The following is a 13,537-nucleotide window of genomic DNA, read 5'->3' as shown; positions in this document are numbered from 1 at the left end:
AGCCCTGTAGTGCCCCCTAAATGCCGTTTCCAAAACAGCACCTACCAGTGAGTATGGCTATCCATGTGTTTGTTGTATATTGGCAAATTGTAGCTTGTTCATTGTTCATTTTGACCAAGGCAATCACTGTATAAATTCCACTACATCAGGAAAAATCTGCATGGAATTTCAGATTTTGTTTATATTCACACTTGGTAATACAAAAAAGGCAGGTATGGCATTCTAAGGATCCATCTCTGAAATGATCTGTGGGTTACCTGAACTGAGTGTTATACCTTGAACGCACCAGTGTTCTGGGCAATATATGCCTACAAGGTTAAGCTTAGGGTTCTGGTTGGATGACGGCATAATGTTGAGCCTGTTTTAGCAAATGGGGAACAGGCCAACACATTTTATGACCTATCACAGCGCTAGTAGGCATGTCTTGCTCGGAATTCTGGTGGGATCCATGATACCACTTTACACACATGCTGCTGAAAAATTTCAGAGATTTTAACTTGACACTCTGTTGAACATCTATAGGAGTCTATCAAAAAAAAAAAGTGTTCTTGTGAGTCTATTTTAACCAAACAGGGTCCTCAGAACCTTTTTAATATTTTTTTAAAAATTCACGTACCCCCTGCAGCAATGTACCCCGAGTAGTACCTGTGCAACCATTTGAAAACCGCTGCCTTTAATTTTTCACCAAATACTGATATCTTGTTCTTGTTGAGCCCTTTCTCCAATCTGGCCCCAGAAACCATGTAAGCACGAGAGGGCTTTCAAAGTTTTTTTTTTTTTTTTTTTTTTGTGGTGGAATTTGAAATGAATTGATGCTGTTCGGAGAGGGTGTGTTTGGGGGGTGGGGGTTCTGGTAATGTGCCAACATCATCTGTACTGTGAGGAGGAAGAGGAGGGGGTGAAGAGGGGGGCAGAGAAAGGTCGGGACTGACATGGAAACACCGTGTACGTTCAGCTCACATCTCTTCAACTGGACGGTCGAGTGAACAAGCATCGGAACACAGGATCACAGGAGTGAGGGAGAGGGAGAGAGAAAAAGAGAGGGAGAGAGACAGACAGACAGAGAGAGAGAGAGAGAGAGAGAGAGAGAGAGAGAGAGGACAGATGGGAAAGGCTACGACTCCTCTCCTCTCCTCTGTATGATCTCACTGTTTTACTCACCTCTTTGTTACCCTGATTTAAAAACCCAGCATAATCCATGCTGTGCCCTGCAAAGAACACTGTGTCACTCCAGAAGGAAATAAATAAATTTTAATAAATAATAAAATAAAAAAAAGCAAAGCTTTAAGACTCAGTCATGGAGAAAGGTGGTAATTCTAATGTCAAAAAATAAATAAAATAAATAAATAAATAAATAAAATAAAGAACTCAGCATGGTTATATTCTGCCCTGTTCCCCTTTTCTCATTTGCTAGCAGGTCACAGAGGGAGCCCTCTCTCTCTTTCTATCTCCCTGTCACCCTGTCTAACTCAAACGGTCGCTTTTTTTTCATCTTGCTCACCCCCCCCACCCCCACCCCAACTGTGCGAATCTCATTTTCCGTCAGACAGTTTGACAGGCTGGCGGGCGGCCACATCTCACATCTTGGTGTGGGTGTAAGTGACTAAATGTTAACTATGTGGCGCTAAGATGTTTCAGAGGCCTGAGATGAGGACTAGAAAGGCCGATGGAAGGGGGGGGGGGGGGGTGGGGGGGTGGGGGGGGGGGGGGGGGTGGGGGGGCTTCCAGAGATATACAGAGATTTAAGCGCATGAAGATTTCTGTCCTCAGCCTTCAGCGCAAATATAGGATCTTCATGTCATGGCAGAAAAGCAGCCATTAAATTGAGAGGCAGAGCAGGGCAAGACAAAGTGCGTGTGAGAGAGAGATAGACAGAGGAAGTAAAAAGACAGAAAGGGAGACAGACAGATAATAATGGAGACATGAGGTGGGGGCTTGTTACAAGAGAGGGAGAGCTAGTGTAAGAGGGACAGGGAGATGGAGACGGTGATGTAACGTGACATCTGACAGTCTGAAAGCTAACCACAGAGAGAGGGAGGATGTATTACAGTACCCTCTGCTGAAATATTGCTCCATGACTGTTGGTTGCTCCGCTGGTCTGTGATGAACTTAAGTACTGTGATTCTATGTATTACTATTTTTTAACCATTTTTTAAATTACTGAATCGATTAAAGTAAAGCTAAACTGGCTTCAAGGGCAAAACTGTCATTTTCAAGCGGGTACCTTGACCTCTCAAACTGGACAGAGCTGGATTCATCTCTGAACTATATCTGTCAGTGATAGCAGCAAAACTGACATTTACTGTTTAGGAAATTGTCACTGATTATCAATTTAAAGGTAATAACATGTAATTAGATGAAGTTTAGCACCATCTAGTGGACACAAAATTTATTCACTTATGTATTGCGATTCTTTGTTTTCCAATTTTTTCATCAATTTTTAAAAATTATTGACAACATAAGGAATCTGTTGGTACCAACCATGTCATGCTACGCTGTCGGCAAAGGGACTTATCTCACTGCAAAGTCTGGCTAAATTTTGGTGAGGGAAAAACTAACATGGTGATTTCCCGCAGGGTCCCTTGACCTCTGACCTCCAGATGTCTGAATGAAAATGGGTTCTCTGGGCAGCCACGGTTCTCCCCTTTGCAGACACGCCCACCTTCTGCTAATCCCATGCAGTTTGGGCCTCAAAGCCTGCAGTCCACATGTGTTCTTGTGGCCTGTTGTAAAATGGTGTGTGTGTGCAGACTGGGGCCTAAACAGTCTTGGAGCTGCATCAGTTGGCTTTGACTGGAAAGCTGAGACTCTTGTGGATTCAATGAGCCACATTTGATTCATGTGTGATGCTGTTGGCCCCTATAGCAGCCATTTCACTCTAGTCAGACCATTTTTTTGAAACTTGACCTATTGTGACCTCTAGGATAATCACAGCCTCATGAAACTTTACAGCCACAAACTAGAGGGGAATTCAAAAAGCAAAAATTGTAAAATATTGTAATATCGAGTCACAATATTTAAGAATCGCAATACTCATTGATTCAGCACCCACGTATCATGATAACATTGAATTGGGAGATAAACATGTTATCCCAGCCCTATTAGCTAGCATTATATTTGTCCTATACTGAAGCAACAACAAAAACAATTTAGATAGAAATAATTTTATTTACTGACATCAAATATGTGCGTTCGATCCACCGGTTCTAAAGACATTATAATGCCCTGTGACGAGCCTACACTACACAAAGCAGGAGTCTGGCCTCGCAGAGCTGTGCTGCTTCTCTGGCTGTTCACTGGAGAGCAGCAGCCGACGACAGGTGAAACTCAAACGTTTTTCTGTCTTTTAAGAGAGGAATGCAGCTTATGCCACATTTTTCACCAATCAGGACATTGCATAATAGCATCAAAAGTGGTTAAAGTTGATACTGCGATGCCCCAGTAGCTCACCTGGTAGAGCGTGTACCACATATCGAGGCAGCAGCCTGGATTCTAATCTGGCCCAGGCCCTTTGCTGTCATCCCCTCTCTCCCCTGCCTCTCCTGTCTCTCTCTACTGTCACTATCAAATACAGCAGAAATGCTAACAAAAAAAAAAAAAGAAAAGAAAAAACAGAAACTTGATTAATATTTGCTGCCAATCATGACTGCATTCTGTAATTATGTTTCCAGAATTATTTGAACCATCACTCCTCAGTGAGCTGCCTGCTTGGCTGCTAAGAGCATTTTTAATTGTTAAGTATCTTCGTATTATATTATTGTTTGTTGTTATATGTATTGTTGTTATCATTTATTAGGAGTCTGTTCACACTGATACAGGCTAATAAAAATGACATTAATTTAGCACGAAAGTGAAAATAATAAACAAAATGAATAGCGAGCTAAATTTAGCTGTGTTCTTTGAAAGTCTGGCCCCCACAGTGTCTGCTTAGGAAGGTTCTGGCCCTTGGACAAACGCAGCTGATGAGCCGTGCTTTATTCCAAAGAGAAAAGAGAGAGGCAAAAGACCTGACGCTGGGGAAGCCAGCAGCCTCTGGATAGCACGCTCACTGCTCTTTAGGATACAATTTGTGACACGTTTTCAACGTTACCATTCACTCAGTCAGCACAAGAACATGTGCCTCTCGCTTGATCGCTTACCCGTGCATTCTTCTGTTAATATTACCTGTGGCACTACTCTATTCACAGCATAACTCACCAGTTCTCCCACTGTACTTTTTTACTCTCATTCTCGCTTTACCACTTTTTCCCCTCTGTATATGACTTTATTGGAATTTTTTTTTTACCTCTAGAAACCTGAGCAATTCCACTTGACTTCTTTCACAAACATGGGGGGAAAATTCAACTGGCAAATTCGCAAGAACTACAGGAAAAAAATTGTAAGAAATGTTGCAAGAAAATTACCGGGAAATTACCAGGAAATTAGAAACAAACAAACAACAATAACAATAACAACAAACAAACAAACAAACAAACAAACAAAACAAGTAAAACATTATCAGGCAATTTTCCAAAAAGGTTTTAGAATTTGTAAACTATAATTCTTCTAAATATATATTTGAAATTAAATTACAAGAAAATTTCCACAAACACACACCACAACACACCCACAACAATTTAAATATAAGAAGAATTATGTTAAGAGGGTGAAATAAATGCTCTCCAAATGACAGCCTTGCCTGCGGGCTGCTGGGCCTCAGAATAGTGAAAGGGAAAACACTGCTTTTTGTTTAATTTAAAATAATTTATGTAATATTTCCTTTAAAATAGTTAATTAAACACTGCATGTTTGTAATTTTATAAATCACTACTTATTTAGCTAAACATATATGCAGTATATAATCATAAAAATATAATAATCCACACTTGCTCGCTGTGATCCACAGTGAGCAGGTCCACCCCGGGCCTCTCAGCGCCACGTTCTCTCAGGCCCAGTGTCAGCCCAGTCCACATGAGAGGAATGGTGAAGGTGACACAGCAACCAGGAATGGGGCATGGAGGAATCTGGGTGGTGGGCGGGGGTGGGGGATGTGAGATGTGAAAGGATCAGTCAGATGATCATTTTTGGCAGCAGTTTGCCCATCTATTTTTGTTACTCAGGAAAAAAAGCAGCATCAGCAACAATCCTAAGCCTGTTTTTTTATGATTGTTTTGTTTATTGCGGGGAAGAGGTCCCAGACCTCAGCAACGTTAGCTTGATTGAATGATTGAAATCTCCCCCTTGTGTGCCCAAACATACCCCGTCCAGGTCCCTTGGGATTACTCTAATCCATAATCTGGCAACGCGCTGGCCTCTGTCAGAGAAATGGCATTTGACTGAATTAAGATGTATTCCTCAATTTAGAGGTTGAGGGGCACTTTGATAATTGCAGCGGTGGAATTGGACCATGGGTGTGTGTGTGTGTGTGTGTGTGTGTGTGTGTGTGTGTGGAGCATAGACTTACTGGCATTATGACTTGCATGGCTAAGGCAAAGCTCCCTCACAGCTCTAGGGACGTGGCTTTGTTCACCAGGTCAGGCAATCATGACAATGGACCTCCCATTAGGAATATTAATTAATTCCACTTAGAGATGGGTTTTCTCCTGATAGAGAGAAGAGAATTAAAAAAAAGCAAAACAAATAAAAACATATGTGTTGTTTCCGGGCAGAAAAACAGGGCAAAAAAGCTTGGATTTATTTTTGAGCAAACAAAACAAACAGCTTTTTTTTTTTTTTTTTTTTTTCAGTTTAAAAATAAAATGGGTCAATGGACTGCTCCACCCAAAAAGGGACTTATGCACAGCATCACTTACCCTGGTATCGGTTCAAACCCGGGTGAGGTTTGTGTCAGTGTAACACAGCGGCGCAAATTTCCCTTAGAAATTTGGGGGGGCACATTTAGCGGGGGGTCAGGGGGTCAAGAGGGGTGCCAAAGTAATATATATTATAATTTATAAATATTGGGGGGGACTTGTCCTCCCTGACCCCCCCTAAATTTGCGCCCATGTTGTAACACATGTTGTAACTCGAGCTTTCACTGTCTGTTTCATGATGAAGACATAGGAGGAAGGAAAAACATTTGAATATGTGCACCTGTCATGATTATGATTGAACATTTTCTTCTTTTCTTCTGTTTTCTTGTTAAATACTAAGTAGTTTGAGAATGCAAGGCCTCCTCTGACAATGAAGCAAACCTATTGAAGCAGTCATTTTAAAGTCACAGCAGTCACTGTGCCCATGCAGTCTGTGACAGAGGGTCGCAGGCAGGCACTGGTTTGCTTTAAAGGGTCATGTGCCAAAAAGATTAAAGAGAACCACTGGTCTATAGCAGTGGTTCTCTAACATTTTGCAACAATGTACCCCCTTTGAAATACTTTTCAGCTAAGTATCCCATGACCAGTGCAAAGAAAAAAAAAAAGAAAAAAAAAAAACTTTGTAGAAAAAAGCCTGCATAAAGAGGGTCAGTCCAGCTCCATCCGTGTGTGAAACAACAACCTGATACTGAGAAGATGTTGTTCTTTCTTCTTCTCTTCTTCCTCCTTGTTCTCAGCTGAATCGCTGCTACGTTTCAACCACTGATGCAATTTCTGGATTTTTTTTTCTCTTGTCTTCCCGGTCATAGTGAACAAACGTCCTCGACCACGGCAGCAGATTTAAACCACAAACACACACATCTGACACCTTCAGGAAACCTGGAGGGAGAGCTGAATATGAGATGTGATTTATCAAACTTACATTTACATTTTTATTGAACTTGTTACAGCATAGGCTAATTATTTGAAGAGTTCATTTGCAAAAACAGATATCTCCATTTGAATTTATTAAACCTTTTAAAACTTTTTAGAATTTTTTTAGAATTTACTTTATATTTATTTCTATTTTTATATGTTTATTTAGCCTGGCATAATGTTTATTATCCTAAATCATGCTTTATGTGTGTGTGTGTGTGTATATGTCTGTGTGTACTACAAGCAGTATCAGTGAAAAAGGTGTATTCATTTTAAGGATGGTTTTTATCTGTTTTTGCAAATGAACTCTTCATTTCAAGAATTATGCATGACTGATATTTTTTAAAAATTAACACAAGAAAAAAAAAAAAAATCTGGCGTACCCCCTGCAGTACTCCAGCATACCCCTAGGGGTACGAGCACCCCATTTGTTAACCACTGCTGTGTAGACCAGCCAAATGACCAAGGCTTCCATTCCTTTATGTGACTTACAGTTTCAGGTTGTTGTTCACCAAACATTTTGTCCATGAACCAAGACATTAGAATGACCACTTTGTTTATTACATGTCTCGTTTGGTGAATCCATTTTTAAATACATATTTGCTAACAAATGACAGATGCATGTGACAAAGGCATGAGAACATGACAGTTGTGCGATGATTTTATAGACTAGTCAACTGCTAAACGCCAAACAAGCTAATGCTGTTGAGTCGTTTTGCAGATTTTTTTTTTTTTTTTTTTAAAGACCTTCACACTAGGGTGTTACACAAAGCAGGCAGCAGAGACCTCTGGCCTGATGTGAAGCTGGAACTGAAAGCATGTCCACATTTTTCTGGCAAGGCACTGACTGACAACCCCACAGCAGCTCAGTGTGACCTACAGTTACATTTTATACTCACTAACAACACGTTAGCATTAACAGCAACAATGGAAGCAGTCCATATATGAGTTCAAATCCAGGTCAGCAGTGTTCATTCAGTCCAGAGTACTGTTTTTTTTTTTTAGTTAGCGTTAGCAAATATTTCATAACCTTATCCCTGAATTTACCTCACCTTGACCATTATGACAGACCTTTCCCTAATATAACTGTAACAATAATTTTTCCCTAACCTTAACCAGGAATTTTTTTGTCGCTAGCGGGTTAGCTCAGTAGCTAGCATGCTAGCTCACTAGCTAGCTCGCTCAGGAAACAGTCCTTCAGGTTGTATTGGTTGGAACAAACTACGTGAACCTGAGGCTGTGTCCCAAATCACTCACTCACTCACTACTCCCTACTCACCAGGGGCGGACTGGCCATCTGGACGTTCTGGAGAACGTCAACGTTAGGCGATGGGGTGAGATCAGTAGGGATGTGGTCGACTTATCGATCACTGAATCGCGGAATTAGCCATATAAAACAGAATCTATTTTTAACTCGGAATTTGACATAACAACTGCACCGCCACCGCACGAGCCAAAAGGCAGAGAAACCTTCCAGGCTACAGACAGTGTTGCCAACTCCTCAGTAAGGAAAGTCGCTATTGGCTGTCCTAAAAGTCGCTAGAAGTTGCCAAATGACGTCATCGCCTAATTTGCATAATTGTCCATTTGCACGTGATTGTAATGGACGCTACAGGAGAGGAATAACATCGTAGGAGAGACAAAAAGTGAGTAAAAAAACATCCTAAATATGTTTTAGAACTACAAATTTACGGGAAGGGCGGGACCAATGGCGGCTTTGCGCATGCACGATTCATCTGCTGCCTGGACGCGGAGTGGTGGGTCTCCTCTCTGCTCCTCTCCTGACTGCAGCTGCCTGCGACTGGAGGCTGTGACCACCTGTGAGGACTTTGGGGCGGGGGAGGGGCTCGCGGCAGAGACCCTCCCCCGCAGTCAGTTTCCAAAATACCAGAAGTCTCCAGTAACACCAGGAAAAGTCGCTAGATTTGTCGCTAGTCGCTTTTGACAAAAAAAGTTGCCATGGGGAGTTGGAAAGTCGCCAGATTTAGCGAGAAAGTCGCCAAGTTGGCAACACTGGCTACAGCAGCGCACTGACGTAGATTGTGTAACAAAGCGAAGAGTTGCCACTCCGCTCTATTTTCACTGACTAACAGCAGCACACTGGCTTAGCTTGTCTATTCAGAGAAGAGATATCACTTCGGCTTATTTTTCAATCTGTGTTATCACAGGCATACTTCTGCTCATTTATTCATTCATTCATATATCCCGTCATGTTCGGAACGGCGCCGAACAACAAGCGAAGTAGTGTCCGAAACGGTCCGCTAATGAGTTCACTATATAGTCCACTACATTGAATTCCCTATATAGTGAGTAGGGAGGAGGGAGTGAGTGAGTGATTTCGGACGCAGCCATTGCCTGGTTAGTGACCATCGGATGTCCACTACATTTCGCGGTGGATTGTGGGATACATCCAGTGGACTATATAGTGAACATTAATAATCACTAAACATTCGGACACCCCTACAAAATGGCGCAATCACTATATAGTGCACTATATAGTGGTTAGGGAGTGATTTCGGACACAGCCTGTGTGTGTGATTTCAATTCATAGATTGGCTAACACTAGCTAACTGCATGCAAAACAAAAGCAAAGCTAACGCCATTACTTTCCTGATATTTTTCAGCAATATCAAAATCCCTTAATTATTTAGCTGGCTTGTCAGCCTTGAGTCCGTGCGGCTGCCTGTGTAGTCTTAACAGTTTGAATAGTTTGTAGTAGTGCGCAGCAGATTCTATATGTCACCTGAAGTGTGCATGTAAGGAGTCAGGGCTTCATTGCCTTAATATCATTTGAAATGTGTCCTGCATGCAGCATTTACACCAGAGATTAGCGAGTAATGGCATTGACAGATTCACTGCCAAAATATATATCATGCACCCACACACAGCCCTCAACCTTCCAGAACACACACACACGCACACACACACTCACACACACACCATACAGTTTATGTGTACATCCTTTGTGTCGGAGCGGAGGCAGCGGAATCGGGCACAAACATCCCTACTGATCTCCCCCATCGCCTAATCCACCATTACCATAATGAAAGCCCATCTAATCGAATCAGAGAAGGCTCTTCCTAAAAGGATCATGCATGGATGACAGATTAATAAAGAAATAGATAGAGAGAAGAATAAGGGTAAAAAATGCATGCAATACAAACCAAAAATAGATCATTAGACTTATTTGGGTCAGGAGAAATCACAGAGGGAACGCGATACGGGTGACGGTGATCAGTTTCGAGGGTAAGTTAAAAGGCTTCTGCCACAGACGGGGTGTGTGTGTGTGTGTGTGCGTGTGTGTGTGTGTTTAGAGACGTGGTTTGATGTGGCCAAAGCCAACGCCATAATATCAGACTTTCCTTTGACTGGAGGCCTATGCTTTCAACTCCCTCCCTCATTTGACTCTCCATACATTGTCTGTGTGTTTGGTACATAATCACAAGCTGTTTCATGCCTTCCCTCTAAAGTTTGTCCCCGTCCCGTTTCTTTTCATAGCGTCTCTCTGGGTGACCGTCCCTCCCACCAGCATGCGAGCAGACAGATAAACACACATAAACACCCAATGCATATGTCGCATTACATGTCATTTAGTATATCTGTGACTCTCTCCGTCGTTTTTCCTATACTCTCATGTGTCCCTCTCTCTTTTGCTTTCCACCCTGGCCTTTAGTTTGGACAGATTGAGAGCCAGCCTTGCTAACAGCACTTGATTGCAGCAACTAGTGAGTAATAATAGTGGCAGTGGTCCCATTATGCTGTTAAGTGGCAATGCTACTTACTGGAGGACAATAGCTCCACCACAGCCAGTTTAATCAGCAAGAGGGAAAAAAAAAAAACACACACAACAAGAGATGCCAATAAATACCGCAAATGCCAGGAGTGACCGTTTTCTAAAAATTTCTAACAATCGCGTGTTATTTATCTGCCATAATTGTGATTTTTTTTTTCTCTCTCTCTCTCTCTGTGAGAATGGCTTACCATATTACCATGGTAATCCCCAATTACTGGCACAAGCTGCACTTTTTGTGTGAGCCGCAGTGACACACACACACCAACACACACAAGTACACAAACACAGGGAGGTGAGGTGTGCTGTTTTTTTTCATGGTTGCATGGAGAGAAGAGCCAATTAGTGAGCATCCAGATGCTGCTTAGCTAATCCCCGCTCTGGAGGAGAGCCTACACTCACGACCACGCTCACATGCACACACACACATATCGGCGTGGACATAAACCTGTATACTAATGTGAGCAATCAAGCACATATCACACACATGCATGTAAACATCCATCCGGCAGGCCCGTCGAGCGTATACCAAAATGTGCGCGGCATATTTTGGCATAAGCGAATCTACATGTGTAACAGTGCTGCGTTTCCCCGTTAATTACAGCCTCGGCGTTCAAGTCGTAATTGGCCCGCTCGCAAACTCTCAACAAGTTTCACTTCGTCCCCGACGCTCGAACTTCAAGGCCAACTCGGAATACAACAACCGACTTATTTCCATAAAACCTGATCAACATTGAAAGTGCGTATTGACCAGGCGAGACCCCCTGGTAATCACAGAAAGTGCGCTTTGTATAAAAATGTGTCATATCGCCGCCGAAAGATCAAGTGGAACAGATGTTATGCTAATGCAGGCTGTCCGTCAGTTAGTGTGATTGACGGGGGCTTGTCATTAAAAAAAGGGACCCGGCTATTACAATTTCAAATGCTAAAGCTCACCTCGGAATAAGCAAAACATATGGGCAAAATAATAGGCCACTGGAGGCGGAGGAGACGGGGAACGGCATCGCTTTCAAGTTGCTGAGGACGGAGGATCAGGAGATGCAGAGTGACTGTGAAGTTTCGACACGCTTTTATTTTTTTTCCCTTTATTTTATTATTTTTTTTTGTTTTTGAGTCAGATCAATTAACGGCACGACACATTTTCCCTGTCTCCGCGTCTGTTTGCTTGCGAGAGCTTCGGACTCTCACGACAACACCTACACACTCACAGCAACCCACACACACACACACACACACACACACACTGGAACACGTTCGCATGCTGATGCAAGCGGAACATACGCACACATACCATGATGTAGTGTGAACGCTCTCTTCCTCGCTCTCTTCCAAACACACACCTACACACACGCTGACCGATGTAGGTTTGAGGAGTATCGGCACAGATTTGCTGGACTGATCCATTTTGCACTCATTTTAAGTTATCTTTAAGTTTTATCGTTCACATGCCAACATATTGCAACTAATCAGCGTTTCTACCATAATTGTATGTTTGTGTTATTGTATTATATTGTGGTATTGTATTGTCAGAATGGAGGGCCTTTGAAATAACATGAAAACTAGGGGAGAGCAGGAAAAGTTGTAACGGATTTTGTCTCAGCAGCCATAACTGACAGCTTTCATGTTACATTTTCAAACAAGATACCAATAAATGCATGCTACAAATAGAATTTTTTTCAGTTTCTATAATATCATAGTCTTCATGAAATGTACCACAGCACAAAGTTGAGGCCAAATTCTTTCTTTTTCTTTCCAGCATATGTTTCAGCATTTTAGCATCGCTTAACACATATTAAATAAAGTGTATTCATGGGTTGACTTAAAAAAAAAAAAAAAATCATAATCTTGTTCAATTTAACTGAAATTATTTACCATTTAACCTGAAATGCACCGTTCCATCATATGAATGTTTAATCTTGACTTCAATAAATACCAAAATCAGCTCCCCTGTGATAGTGCACTAAACCTCATCAATGCCGTGATAATAATACGAAGAACAACAAAATGTATTCTTGCATGGCCCATTGCAGTGAGCTGAAGTTGTGGGCTTCGCATAGACAATCAGTGTAGCATTGATGAATTCTGCTATTAATATGTAATCAGGTAATACTTTGAAGCACAGGAGCCTGTGGGCTGGTTTTTAATGCTGACAGGTTTTTGAACAAAATTATTTTTTTGTTTTGTTTTCTTTTCTTTTCCAGTTATTATTATTATGATTATTATTATCATCTTATTATATCAATCTTATTTATTTATTTTATATTGTTGTGATAAGTTTCAGGTGATTGACATGCTTTTTAATAATTTTTCTAATCATTTTCTTTCTTGTAATTTTTTTTTTCTAGTTTCTTGTTTATTTTTTTGGATAATTTCTTGCTAATTTGCTCATCTCCATTTGTCCTGTGTTTTGGAAAGAAATCAAGTGAATTTGTTCAGGTTTCAAAGGGTTAAACTGCATTGTATCTATTGTATCTGTAGCAGAAGACAATGACTGGACATAATTAGATTTTCCTTCCAGTATCGTCTCATTATATCGGTCTCACCCTACCACACACACACACACACACACACACACACACACACACACACACACACACACACACACACAAAATCCATTTGGCCATAATGCCCGGTTATAATGGTAGCTCCTCTGGCTGCATGTCATAATTCAGTTCACTGAGAGAAACCAACAGAGGCGATTGTTTGCGAGAGAAAACACAACTGAGACACCTCTGGGGACTCCAGGATAGAAACATGTTCTCCACAGCTCGTTTGGGAGAAATTATGGCATCTTAAAGCACAGAGTGCACGCACACACGCACGCACACACACACACAGTACAGCTTGTACCCAGTAGTGTACACACACACACACTCACACACAAATTATCACAGTCTGTCCATTGCTAAGTCTCCCCTGAGCCTACTTCTTGGTGCGTGGTACATCACTTCATTTGACCATTTAAATAATCCCCAGGATGCATCAGAGAGACAGTGCAGCACCCACATAATTACCACGTGAGAGCAGGCTGGAGCACAGT

The sequence above is a fragment of the Myripristis murdjan genome, chromosome 10, assembly GCF_902150065.1.
Source record: "Myripristis murdjan chromosome 10, fMyrMur1.1, whole genome shotgun sequence".
Lineage (NCBI taxonomy): Eukaryota > Metazoa > Chordata > Actinopteri > Holocentriformes > Holocentridae > Myripristis > Myripristis murdjan.
This window is presented reverse-complemented; position numbering follows the sequence as displayed.